This window comes from Epinephelus lanceolatus, chromosome 20 (genome assembly GCF_041903045.1).
Source record: "Epinephelus lanceolatus isolate andai-2023 chromosome 20, ASM4190304v1, whole genome shotgun sequence".
Lineage (NCBI taxonomy): Eukaryota > Metazoa > Chordata > Actinopteri > Perciformes > Serranidae > Epinephelus > Epinephelus lanceolatus.
The window spans coordinates 1,520,522-1,535,328 of NC_135753.1; the positions used below are offsets into that span (position 1 = coordinate 1,520,522).

Consider the following 14,807-nt stretch of genomic DNA (forward strand, 5'->3'; position numbering starts at 1 on the left):
GCAGAGACAGGCCTGAAGTCAACAGGTCAGAGGTTTTCAGACGTCATTTCACCCTGTGAACACCATGGACGAGGAGATATTAATCATGGCAGTGCACCGAGATGTCTTCCGGCGGAGCTGCACCGCACCGTACAGCAAACGCAGCCAGTGGGTATTGACGGACGGCGGAGCACGCAGCGGATAACCACCGCTGCCGTTCCGGCAAGTGAAAATTATCAGAATAATTAATATACTGTGTGTATATAGCTATGACAGTAATGATGATGATAATCATACATTTATTATCATCACCTTTCTTTTCTTTTGTGGCTTGAGGAGGGGTGGCGCCCTATTGCCCTCTATTGGCCAGCTGCCCCTGGTGTTGTGTCACTTTCTGTCTTCATAAAAAAAAGGGTGAAGTCCGCACACTGTTGTAGCTCCTCAGATGTTTATTGTATAAGATCAACGTTTCGATCACATAGATCTTCGGCAGGATCAGAGTTGGGTATAACGCGTTAGAGTACTTTGATTACTTTTTGCAGTAACGAGTAACCTAATGTGTTAGTTTGCTGTTTGAGTAATCAAATACTTAAGTTCATTTTCAAACAAGACATCAGTTACTTCCGTTACTTTTAGAACGCTGGTCCTTCAGCTCTGAAACAGCAACGGCTGTCGTTTGGTTCTAATAACGGAGATAACGTTAAACCTATCAGTCTGAAAGAAGCCACGGAGCTTGTGGCTCACTACGTGGTCGGAGAAATGCTGCCGTTGTCTACGGTGGAGTCTAAGTAGGTGGAGGAGGACTCGCTGACAGACATATTTCAGACTCAGGACTTGCATTATGCCTGGTACACGCTACACGCTGGTACTCACCAATTATCCCCAGTCGTCTTTCACGGCGTGTGTGATGTCATCGGGTTATTCTTGTCCTATTTTTATTTCACTATTATTTGAGTCAGAACTGTGTCTGGTCATGTGCCAGCCGACATGTTGTAGTCACCTAAAAGCGTCAGCAGATGGCAGAAGCTACATTTGAAGTGCCACACCTAAACTGTCAAGCTACTGTATTTTCCACAGGAAGTTCTGATAAATGTTTCAGAATAAAAGCCTATTTAGAAAATGGAGGGATTCTCTAGCCGAGGTTATAAGGGGCTTTTAATTTGAGTGTTGAGTTTGAAATGACGGTGCGATATGTTAACTTTACAAAGACAACGGAGCGGATAAAAAGTAAATAACGTTATATAAGCACACAGAGGGATTAATAAATAATGGACCGTCTATAATGTAGTTTGTTTCAAATGAAGCTGGGAGCCTCTGCAGTTGTGGTGAGTAAAAGCCCCACCGCTATTTGTTAATGTTATTACTTTATGCCCGACCGTGAGGACATACCATTGTTTACTAGCTTGATGCTAATGACAGTAACGTTAACTCAGCGGGTTGACAAAGTGCCTCTGCTGTTTCACACCATCATTTCCCCCTTTTACTCTATGTGGTAACATCCCTAGAGGAAATATTAAAAATGCTGGGGTGTTATTGTCATACAGTTGTCTACGGCAGCAGATTGTTCTGTGTTTCTACTGGTCAAAGTGACGGCTGTGATGGGAGAATTGGATCTCAGTGAAGGGCAAGTGGTCCATAACTTTAATTTTGGAGACAAAAAAATGTAGGCTTAGTGCCCTGTGGTCCATTGCCCAATAGGAAATGTAGAATACTCAAAAGTACTTGAGTTACTTTTCTCAGGGAGTAACATTGGAAGTACTTTTAAAGTAATCGAGTTACTTTACTCAGCGAGTAACACAGTAAAGTAACTGGTTACTTTTTAAAAAAGTAACGCAGTAACGTACTTTGATTACTTTTAAAGTAACCTTTACCCAACACTGGTCAGGATAAAGGACAAAAGAGACACCTTGCTCATATAAGTTATTGGTCCCACCCCCCAATTAAGCCAGGGATGCAGCTCAGGTGAGGCAACCCAACAAAAAAAAAACACATACAAATCAATACAATCTGAGGCTGTTATTGGGAAAGGAAAAGGTAGGGAACTGAGCGGGTTGATAGAAAAACAATAAACATATAAATACAGATAAACAACAAAGGTTCAACAAATGTTCCCAAGATAAGTATTTAGAGAACTAACTCAGAATTTTTTGAAAAAAGTCACATAATAGCAATAGATGACCAGTATACACATCAATTAAATACATTGGATCCATTAAGTATAGTAAATATTCCGATTAAATTGCTATAGAAGGTGTGCATGTAGAGGAACTGAACTGAAAGCTCCACACACATTTTTCATTTTACAGGTCCGTGCATTACTAGTGATTTGGAACAATGGTCTGTGCTACCAGATTTCTTTAGATATTTACAGATAAGAACTTTCCTGACGACACACAAGGAATGGACAAAACTTATAAAAACCTACCCCCACAGTGTCCGACGTTAACGGTTGCCCGAATGCCCGGGGCAAGTAAAAATAGCCGGCGGGCCAGCAAACTCTGCGCAGACATGACCGATCGGGCAAGCAGCACCGACTCGGACACACACATACCGGACAGCCTCTCAGTCCTTACCTGCTAACGTTAGCTCATGTACAACACAGGTACCACACAGAAACTTTTACAAAGGGTCATAATGTGCTTCTAGTGACTGTGCAAAAGATGTTTTGAAAGCGGACACGGAGAGCAGAGCGATAGATAAGAACAGCATGCTGCCTGCTCTCATGGGACAAAGATCCTCTGAGAAGAAAGACGTTTCACTCTGCTCTGTCGCCGGGAACAAACTGGGAGGCAAAGATCCTCTCTGATGAAGAGGATTCACTTTGCTGCAGGTTTCACCAAAACGTTTTTTTGGTTTTTTTTTTCTTTTAATAAATTGAACACACATTAAAGAACATACAAGATCCTGTAGAGAATTAATACATATAATACAATACAATAAACATTGTCAAATTAAATGAAGGAAGAGGATTTTTTTAAAGGCAAATTAAATATTGGGGATTTATGTAAAAATATACATAGAGACATATAAATAATTATATAATTAAAGATATGTAGGCTATGTTAGGTGGATACTCCTGTCAATGACCCTGACCACTGGCATTGGCAAAAGAACTGGAGTTGGTCCCTGGACGCTGCACTGCAGCTGCCCACTGCTCCTAATGTATACAGCAGGATGGGTCAAATGCAGAGGTCAAATTTCATTTCAATGTATGTAGTGTGTGAGAAAGGACAATAAAGGATCTTCTTCTAATAATAATTTCTTAATAACTAGGAGATAACAACAGAATAAAGAGATTTAAAAGACTTAAAAAATAAGGTACATGAATCAAAACAACAAGAAACGAGATATATCCCCAGTCATGCACACCCAGTTTTAATAAACTCAGTACTGTTTTTCAACACATATATTGTTGTGTCTTCATTCAATGAAGTTAGCACATATTGTTATTGAGCCATTGGTTTTGGCCTTGTTGCCCCACATTTTGACCATGATGCCCCAATAAATTTGTATTTATCAAAGGCCAAAGTGGCCTTGCCCTAAAAATGACTTAATTCCAGGCCTGTAATCGTATATTTCCTCTCCTGTTTCTGTCCTCGGAAGGGCCAGTTGCAGTGTGCTGCTTTTTTATGTGCTGCTGCCTCCATTGGCTGAGCGTCTCTGCTGACATAAGATATAAGTCATGAGCGAAAATATGCGCCACACAGCCAGAAAAAGAACCTCTTAGGCAGGGCAAGTAAGAGTTCTTAATAGAAATACAAACAGGGAATAGAGATAAGCAAATAATTAGCAAACTCCCTACAGATAAAGCAGACATGGGAAGCGGAAATGAACAAGGTCATATCACAGGATACCTGAAGGCAGGTGTGCACTGAGGCACACCTACAAATTCAAACACATGGAGGGAATTTAAGTGGAAAATAATCACTAGATTTTTCAGGACACCAGAAATAGAAGCCAAGATGGGCCCAGCTCATTCGAGTTCATGTTGGGGGAACTGTGGAGCACAAATCGCTACCCACACTGATATATTCTGGTCCTGTCCTAAATTAGATGCATATTGGAAAGAGGTATTTGATGCCCTTATTATTTATTGAATATATTGCTTACAGCTGCATTAAAGAGTATAACTATTAGATGGCTGAAACCAAATCTGCCCACTTATGATTTATGGATCCAAAAAGGGATCTTTATCAAATGGAGTAAATTACATACTCGTTAAGGCTACAAAGATCCATTTTTGTTGTTCTTTGTTTTTGTTTTTTTTTGGTTGTTTGTTTGTTGTTGTTGTTTTCCTCTCTCTTTACTTTGTGTGTCTTGGAGTGGGCATTTAATATTTTAAGGATCTGACTAACACTTGAATATGTATAGTTGTATATGGATACAGCTGGAAAGGAAGATAATTGTATGGAAATATATTGTACTGTTTTTGACAAAAATAAATAAAAATTTAGTTAAAAACAAAAACAAAACTAGCCCATATGTATTTATGTTTGCACATGCATTAGTCTGAATAATGGTCTATTGCTTTCCAGTTGAATATGCCATTAGGAAATGGTATGTGCCAGTAGAACACTCAACGGCATACCACTCCAGGGATCAGCTTTTGTTGCTGAATCACTAGTGGCATACCACTGACGAGCAGCAAAGTGCCCCAGGGATCGATTTATCAGCTAGGGATCAGCTTATACCCCTGAATCACTAGTGGCATACCATCAGCCACTTTTCGATCTTGGTGCTGCTGGTGCAGCCAGCCAGGGGTGTAGCCATCATTTCAGAAGTTAGGGGGACAAATTGTTCAGAGGTTTATTGAGTGATTTATCATCCTCTCGCATTCAGTTGCACCTCTCCTTAGCGGCTAAAGAGCCACATAACACAGCTACCGTACAGCACCAGGGGACCAACTTTAGTTCTTTAAAATGATATACTATCAAAGTCTAAAGTTTTAGCTGCCAAACTCTGGTTGAGTTGACACGGAATGACCCTCGAGCATCTACAGGGTAAGTAGCCAGATGACAACACTGAACATGAAAAGTTCAGTAAAACACCATTCCTGTTAGCAAGTTATTAGCACACAAAATGGAATGGAAGTGACAAGGTAACAGGGTAATAAGCCACATAATTTAATTTAATGGCATGAAGACAGAAAGTAAAGTGGAGTAGAGCACGCACATCCAAGGTATTACAGGTGCAGGACTAACAAGCAAACAGACATTTTAAAAAAGGGTGAAGTCCGCACACTGTTGTTGCTCCTCAAATGTTTATTGTATAAGATCAACGTTTCAATCACATAGATCTTTGTCAGGATTAAGGACAAAGGAGACACCTTGCTCATTTAAGTTATTGGTCTCACCCCCCAATTAAGCCAGGGATGCAGCTCAGGTGAGGCCAGCCCCCCCCCCCCAAAAAACACATACAAAGGTAGGGAACTGAGCAGGTTGATAGAAAACAATAAACATATAAATACAGATAAACAAACAAATGTTCCCAAGATAAGTATTTAGAGAACTATTTAGAAATTTTTGAAAAAAGTCACATAATCACAATAGATGACCAGTATACACATCGATTAAATACACTGGATTCATTAAGTACAGTAAATATTCAGATTGAATTGCTATAGATGGTGTTTTTGTTATTTGTTTGTTATTTCTATTAAAACACCTAAGCCTCAAAATGTCCGCCTGGACTTTTTTGCTTATTTTAACTATAAAAGGGCCTGAAAATGTCCTGTGAGGAAGTGATTTTGCCTGTTTTTCCAGAACACTTTGAGCTTTCAATATCTGACAGTTATTTACAATTTACTGCATGTAATAACAGTGTAATAACATTTTTAAATGAAGAAAAAACAAAAAACGGAATTTGGTTTTAGAGATTTAGTGAGGAAAAAACACTGCAATTGTACATGAACAACAGATTTTGCATAATAAATTTGATATTATAACAGTATAAAACATATTCACAATTTTTGAGTCTGTCTCTCAATGTGCAAAAACAGACCAAAATGAAAACTATAGATAGGTGTTCTTTTTAGAACAGTAACATATTTACAATGAAATTTATTGAGTCTTTGTCTCTCAATGTGCAAAAACAGACCAAAATGAAAACTATAGATAGGTGTTCTTTTTAGAACAGTATAAAACATATTCACAATGAAATTTTTCGAGTCTTTGTCTCTCAATATGCAAAAACAGAATAAAATGAAAACTATATATAGGTGTTCTTTTTAGAACAGTATAAAACATATTTACAATGAAATTTTTTGAGTCTTTGTCTCTCAATGTGCAAAAACAGACCAAAATGAAAACTATATGTATAGGTATATAGGTGTTCTTTGTTTCAGTCCAGAGGAACTTCCTCCCTTTTTCCAGGTTTGCTGCTGCATTCTTGTTGGTGTTTTGACACAGGAGTTTGAGAATGGCAGCATCCAAACAGTGTGCAAAAATTTCACCTGGGGGTGGGTTTTCCCATATTGAGGGGGGGCTGGACCCCAGGGGCACGTTTGGGGACAACGGCTCTACGGCCCTGAGTGTGTCTTCTGCCTCTCCCTCTCCCAGGTCTCTCACTTGAGGATGGCTGCTCCTCACCACAAGACAAACTGAAAGTAGTGGAGAAAAATATTCAGCTTGTTCACACACTATATAGCAAAAACAAGGCATGGTACATTGTTCAAAGATATACATATACATACAATCACCACTTGGTAGCCAACACTACACTAAAAAAGTCACCAAACATAAAATGAATGCGCCATATTTTGTCATGCGCACATTTACGCATGAAGTAAAAAATACACATACATTGTACAAACTGATTGTACTGACTTATAACACTGCTCTAAAGGTGACCACACAATACAAACGTCGATTTACACACACAATAACTTATACAAAGTAAAAACTAGATACTACCAAGCCTCATTCTGGATGAATGAAGCTCTCTCTGGCTACAGAGAGCTTCATTCAACACGGAAATTCAACAGGTCTAACGTTACCTTCCTTCGCCAGAAATTGCTCCTTCAGCTGCTCCATCTTTCTCCAATCCATCCCTGAACCTCAGTGGTGGTTTTATCACCCGGGAGGACCGTCTTCTAGACATTTCTCTTTCTCTCTTGACAAAATCGCTGCTCTGCTCCGTTTCTCCGCTCTATTGTTGTTGCGCGCGTTTTAATTTTTCCGATAGGACAAACTGTCGCGGAATTACGGTAATGCAAAGTGTGCTTGCATAAATGTGTTGTCGACGACACACTAGGTGGAGGCATAGATATATATACGAGGCGGAGGAGGGTTAAGAACTCTTAAGAAGTTTTGTGCATCCCTTGTGTGTCGTCAGTTCTTATCTGTAAATATCTAAAGAAATCTGTCCTTGGGAGATCAAAGTCATTTTTCAATTGTTCGAATGTCTTAAGATTTCTGCCATTAAATAATTGCCGCAAATAAACCAGTCTATAGTCTGACCATTTTCTAAAACCAGTATCTAAGTTGTTAGGTTTAAAGGTCTTCATAAATCCAATACTTGTTAATGATGAAATTATCTTGGGTAGGCCAAAAGCTGATTGTATCGTTTTCCAGATTTTAAGAGTAATCTTAGTCCAATCTGCCATTTCTTTTAAGCGTGTGTCTAGAAAGGGTAGAATTTGCATGGGCTCTGGGCACATACTTTGTTCAATGTTAAGCCATCTAGTATATGTGTCGTTCTGAATCCATTGTATTAAAGGCTTCATTTGTGCAGCCCAGAAGTAATATTTTAAGTTTGGAAGCTTAAGACCATCATAACTGTAAGGTTTTAAGTCTAATTCTAGGGCACTTTTTTGCCATATGAAATGTGAAATTATTTTATCCAGCTTATCAAAAGTTGACTTTGGAATTTCTACAGGTAACATCTGAAATAAATAAAGCAGCCTTGGCAGAACATTCATACGGATACTTTCAACACAACCAATCAGGGAGAGGGGTAGCACAGACCATCGTTCCAAATCACTAGTAATGCATGGATCCGTAAAATGAAAAATGTGTGTGGGGTTTTCAGTTCAGTTCCTCTACATGCACACCTTCTATAGCAATTTAATCGGAATATTTACTATACTTAATGGATCCAATGTATTTAATCGATGTGTATACTGGTCATCTATTGCTATTATGTGACTTTTTTCAAAAAATTCTAATTAGTTCTCTAAATACTTATCTTGGGAACATTTGTTGAACCTTGTTTATCTGTATTTATATGTTTATTGTTTTTCTATCAACCTGCTCAGTTCCCTACCTTTTCCTTTCCCAATAACAGCCTCAGATTGTATTGATTTGTATGTGTTTTTTTTGTTGGGTTGCCTCACCTGAGCTGCATCCCTGGCTTAATTGGGGGGTGGGACCAATAACTTATATGAGCAAGGTGTCTCTTTTGTCCTTTATCCTGACCAGTGTTGGGTAAGGGTTACTTTAAAAGTAATCAAAGTACGTTACTGCGTTACTTTTTTAAAAAGTAACCAGTTACTTTACTGTGTTACTCGCTGAGTAAAGTAACTCGATTACTTTAAAAGTACTTCCAACGTTACTCCCTGAGAAAAGTAACTCAAGTACTTTTGAGTATACTACATTTCCTATTGGGCAATGGACCACAGAGCACTAAGCCTACATTTTTTTGTCTCCAAAATTGAAATTATGGACCACTTGCCCTTCACTGAGATCCAATTCTCCCATCACAGCCGTCATTGTGACCAGTAGAAACACAGAATGATCTGCTGCCGTAGACAACTGTATGACAACAACACCCCAGCATTTTTAATATTTCCTCTAGGGATGTTACCACATAGAGTAAAAGGGGGAAATGATGGTGTGAAACAGCAGAGGCACTTTGTCAACCCGCTGAGTTAACGTTACTGTCATTAGCATCAAGCTAGCAAACAGTGGTATGTCCTCATGGTCGGGCATAAAGTAATAACATTAACAAATAGCGGCGGGGCTTTTACTCACCACAACTGCAGACGCTCCCAGCATCATTTGAAACAAACGACATTATAGACGGTCCATTATATATTAATCCCTCTGTGTGCTTATATAACATCATTTACTTTTTATCCGCGCCGTTGTCTTTGTAAAGTTAACATATCGCACCGTCATTTCAAACTCAACACTTGTTTCAAATTAAAAGCCCCTTATAACCTCAGCTGAGAGAATCCCTCCATTTTCTAAATAGGCTTTTATTCTGAAACATTTGTCAGAACTTCCTGTGGAAGATACAGTAGCTTGACAGTTTAGGTGTAGCACTTCAAATGTAGCTCCTGCCATCTGCTGACGCTTTTAGGTAACTACAACAACATGTCGACTGGCACATGACCAGACACAGTTCTGAGTCAAATAATAGTGAAATAAAAATAGGACAAGAATAACCCGATGACATCACACACGCCATGAAAGACAACCGGGGATAATTGGTGAGTACCAGCGTGTAGCGTGTACCAGGCACAATGCAAGTCCTGAGTCTGAAATATGTCTGTCAGCGAGTCCTCCTCCACCTACTTAGACTCCACCGTAGACAACGGCAGCATTTCTCCGACCACGTAGCGAGCCACAAGCTCCGTGGCTTCTTTCAGACTGATAGGTTTAACGTTATCTCCGTTATTAGAACCAAACGACAGCCGTTGCTGTTTCAGAGCTGAAGGACCAGCGTTCTAAAAGTAACGGAAGTAACTGATGTCTTGTTTGAAAATGTACTTAAGTATTTGATTACTCAAACAGCAAACTAACAGGTTACTCGTTACTGCAAAAAGTAATCAAAGTACTCTAATGGGTTATACCCCTCTGATCCTGACGAAGATCTATGTGATTGAAACGTTGATCTTATACAATAAACATTTGAGGAGCTACAACAGTGTGCAGACTTCACCCTTTTTTATGAAGACAGAAAGTGACACAACACTAAACATATCAATATCAAGATGTATTTTACATTTTAGTCAAATATGACAGCACAGATGTGCAAAATTAATCAAATATTTTAAGCCTTCTCCCTGTCCTACCTATTGCAATACAGACAAAAACATTTTAGAGTATAAATAATAGTTCTGAAATAGCTGTGAAAATTAATCTTAGAGTCACTCTTATCCTATACACATTTCCTTAGCCAGTTATAATTTCTCCTTACCTGTGAAGCCTTGTGTAACCCACGTTAAATTATGACATAAATAGGAATAAGTAATTTAAAAATGCATAAATAAGTTTGAAGGTTCAAAATGATTCATTTAATGTAAGTTAACTCATCAGAGTTAATAAAAAATGTTAATACAACAATACTTTAATGTTGAAGATCCAAAATATGGTGATAGAGAATTCGTGTCACTGTCCCTTTAAGGACCAGTGACGCTAGACGCAGCACCTCAGTGACGCTGCAGCAGAGACCTGAGGGAGAGAGCAGAGAAGAGATCGGAGAGAACGAACGGCAGTTAATAAGCAGAAAAGAGAGTGAAAAAGTTGATTTTGCAGTTGGAAAACATAACGTACCTGGTCGGGAACTGATGGGGATTATGTGAAAATTAAGCAACACCGGTTTTGTTGAGTTTTGTGTTTATTTTCTTACATTTTTACCGTGTTGTACCTTCTTTTTCTGGTGAAGAGCCAACGCTAAAAACATAGCTGTTTACAAGGAAATGCTCCGTCATAAACTGTTTACCAGTTAATATTTTGGGTTTATGATGACTGTGAATGTTATAAAAGTGTATGTATGCTGTGTAAATGGAAGATATATTCAGTAGTTTATGTGGGAGACGGAGCCGTGAGTTAAAAGAGACCGCTCCGCCGCCATTTTGAGATGAAAAAGCACCGTAGCAGTAACATTACAACTCAGAGACTGTGAGACATTTATTTGTGTATTTTGAGGATTTAAAAAGAGATTTATTGTGTTTATGACCTGTTACACAGGTCAGGTTTTTTTGCTTGGTTGGAAGCTCGGTCGGAGCGGAGATTGGTCTGCAGTGTGCGGGCGTGCACATTCACAGACGGGATTCAAGATGGCGAGCCAGACCCAGACCTTCATCTCATCTTCTCCATCACATCAGTGAGGAAATCTTCTGCGCATGGTGATTCACTGCCAGAGTGGTAGGAGTATCAGGATTTGATTCAAACTGAACTGAGAACTGATGGAATTATTATTTTTGGACTGAATCGGACTGAAACTTTTAATTGAACTGAACAATTGAACTCACATTTGGACTTGAACTGATTTAAAGTGTCATACTTTTGTTTGTATCTTGGGTTCATGATTTTTAATGTGATTTTGAATGATTGTGGTCCACTTTGATTTGATTCTGAAAGTGAAAGTATTCTTTTACCTGTAAAAGAAAGAGAAAAATAGAGTTAACTCAGGAAGTAAAATAGGAATTCTAAAATAGGTATAACCTAGGGAAAAAAAAGTTTAACTTAACTTAAATTAGCTTTACCAAAATAACCTAGGTAAACAAAAGAACAAAAAGAAAAGAGTGAAATACCTTTTCCATTTATTATACTTACCTCAATGTAAGAACCTGCAGGGTATTTTTTTGTTTTGTTTTGTGTACTGTGTTTTACATGTTTATATTACATTCAGTAAATTGCCGGCCTTTTGTATTTAAAGCAACGGTCTCTGGGTCTTTTATTTTTGCTCCCCACTCCTTAGAGCCTAGAACTGGTCCAGTGGCACAGTAAGTGGTGTGATACTGGTGCTACAAACTTGGCGATAGCCAGCCAGGAGTGGCTTAAAGCATTTAAAACTAGAAACCAGATACCGTATAGTTTTGTTATCAGTGATTTAATATGGATGTAATCCAAACAAACAGTGTAAAAATCCCTAACTCAGTCATAGTTAGTGGTATAGCCGGTGTAGAAACTGATGAAGAGCTATATGATTTCCTGAAACAATATGGTTCCATTCAAAGGATAATCCCAGTAGATTTCACTGACCCAGCGTCAGGCAAACAGGTTATTGTAGAGTTTGTGTATGGTACAGCTATACAGTCTCTCTTACCTTCATTGCCACACAGACTTAACAGTAAGACTCAAACTGATGTCACTTACCACATCAGAGCTTTAACCAGTGTCTACACACCTGTAGGTAGCAAAACAGCTACACAGACTTACCTTTCAGAGTTAAAGGACATTGTGAAACAGACTGGTAAAGACTTTGCAGCTGTCCTCAGAGAAGAGCTTTCAGGCATCAGTGAGACTGTCGATCTAGATCACTCAGAAACCCAAAGTGAAGATGTGGAACAGAACTTACCTGATACCCCAGAGCAATATGGCCCTGAAACTGCTGCGCAGGTAAGCCCCCTGCCCAGCACAGCCCTGGAGCAGCATGTTCAACATCGTTGGTCTCCACCACCGACATCATCTAACAAAAACACACAGCCTGCTCTGAAACTTTCTGATGTCAATCCACCTGACATACAAAAGGTAATAGTCGAGCACATAGTGAGAAATGAAGATTCTGCTCTGCAGGTGCACTCTTCCTTGAGACTCAGACCCTTCTCTGGGCATTTCCCCCGTCCCAACAATGAAGTGGGTTATGAGGCATGGCGTTCCAATGTGGAACTTCTTCTCAAAGACACAACACAGTCTGACCTTGACAAGTCACGAAAGCTCCTTGAAAGTCTCTTGTCACCTGCTATTGACATTGTGAAGCACCTCACACCTGAATCTCCCCTTAATGTGTACTTAGAGATCTTGGACTCCGCTTTCTGCACTGTCGAGGATGGAGATGACCTTTTCGCAAAGTGTCTTAACACAATGCAAGATAATGGTGAAAAACCCTCAGCTTATCTCCAACGGCTGCAGGTGATGCTGAACACCACCCTCAGGAGGGGAGGTGTAACTGCAAGTGACCTTAACTGGCATCTTCTCAGACAGTTTGTCAGAGGCTGCTGGGATAACATCTTGATAGCTGAACTCCAGCTAGAACAAAAGAAACAGAACCCACCTACCTTTGCTGAACTTCTCCTGTTACTCCACACAGCAGAAGATAAGCGTACTTCCAAAGCATCCCGCATGAAACAGCACTTCAGTGTTTCAAAGCCACGAGTGTCTTCTCATTATCAAGGCATTTATGTGCAGAGTGAAGAAGACTGCAACCTATCTCAGCCAACTCTTGATCACAGGTCTGAAATCCAAGACCTAAAGAAACAAATAGCTGATTTACAGTCCCAGCTCACACGTATCACACAGAAAGACAGTAGGAAGCCTAAACCAGCTGCCATACCAGTAGCTCCCCATTCAGCTACTGACACTCCAACATGTCAAAGGCTGCAGCCTCACAGCCGAGATGTAAATAACAACACAAGCGATAGACCAAAGCCCTGGTATTGCTTTAGATGTGGAGAGGACGGACACATTAAGCCTCATTGTGAAAGTGAACTGAACCCCTCTCTTGTAGCTGAGAAGAGGAAGCAGCTAAAAGACAAGCAGCTAGCATGGGACATCCAAAATGGTGCCCCAAACCCAGATCCTTTAAACTAGACCCAGTTCCGGTTGTGGGACAAACGGGGACTGGAACACAGACAAAGAGTCCTAAAAAGAAGCCGCGCAGAACTGTCATGTACTGTCACAAACAAAAACAGTCAGTGACCCTGCCAAGAGGGCTGATTGGAGCCAAGTGCACCGCACAAGTGACCATAGGTGATAAAGAATGCAGTTGCTTGTTAGATTCAGGCTCTCAAGTAACAACGATCCCAAACTCTTTCTATCTAGAGAACCTGTCTCACTTACCTATCAATTCTTTGAACGACCTGCTTGAGGTGGAAGGAGCCAATGGTCAAAGCGTCCCTTACCTTGGCTATGTTGAGGCCACCATCAGATTCCCAAAGAGCTTGCTTGGAGCAGACATTGAGGTGCCAACATTGGTTTTGATTGTGCCCCATATGCGTTCCACTTTGTCACTGGTGCTTATAGGCACAAACACTTTGGATGTTCTTTATGAAAAGCATGCCGACATCGCACCTCAGAACTGTGAGTCTCTTCCTTATGGCTATAGAGTCGTCTTAAAGACCCTTGAAATCAGGAAAAGACAGTCTCTTGATTCCAGCCTGGGAGAGGTGAGGCTTCATAGTAGAGACTTTGAGACCATCGCAGCTGGACAGACCAAAGTCCTTGAAGGATCGGTGAGCTGCAGGACGTCTGATGTTGGAAAGTGGGTGATGGTAGAGTCACCAAAATCAGCTTCCCTGCCAGGTGGCATCCTGGTGACAGATAGCCTGGTAAGTCTACCACCAAAGCTGCCACGCTGCATACCAGTCGTGCTCAAGAATGAGTCGCACCATGATATAACCCTGCCTCCAAAGGCTGTGATAGCAGTGATACACGCTGTTAAAAGTGTTCAATCTGTTAAGACCCCCAACTCAGACCCCCCCACGAAACCTGACCATAAACCAAATCTTGACTTTGACTTCACAGACTCTCCTGTACCCAACGAGTGGAAAGAGAGGATAACTGAGAAACTGAGTGCCATGCCGGAGGTGTTCGCACTGCACAAGCTCGATTTTGGCCGCACTGACAAAATAAAACATCACATAACCCTCAGTGACGAGATGTCATTCAAACATAGGCCAAGACCTATACACCCCCAAGACATAGAGGCTGTGCGTAACCATCTCCAGCAACTCCTCGATGCAGAAGTCATCCGTGAATCGGAGTCGCCATTCTCCTCGCCGATTGTAGTCGTCAGGAAAAGGAATGGCGATGTCAGACTCTGCATAGACTACAGAAAATTGAACACCCAAACAGTAAAAGATTCATATGCCTCACCTAATCTGGAAGAGTCCTTCTCAGCATTGACCGGGTCCAGGGGTTCTCAGTGCTTGACCTCAAATC

General features: G+C 40.3%; 1 protein-coding gene across 1 annotated transcript in view; it reads right to left on the reverse strand.

Moving 5' to 3' along the window:
• Window positions 1–2,533, reverse strand: part of LOC117264514 (uncharacterized) — a 29,431-nt gene extending 26,898 nt beyond the window's left edge. The window contains exon 1 of the mRNA XM_078163010.1: window positions 2,405–2,533. The gene's annotated coding sequence lies outside the window, so the exon portion shown is untranslated. The remainder of the gene's footprint in view (window positions 1–2,404) is intronic.
• Window positions 2,534–14,807: the final 12,274 nt, after the last annotated feature.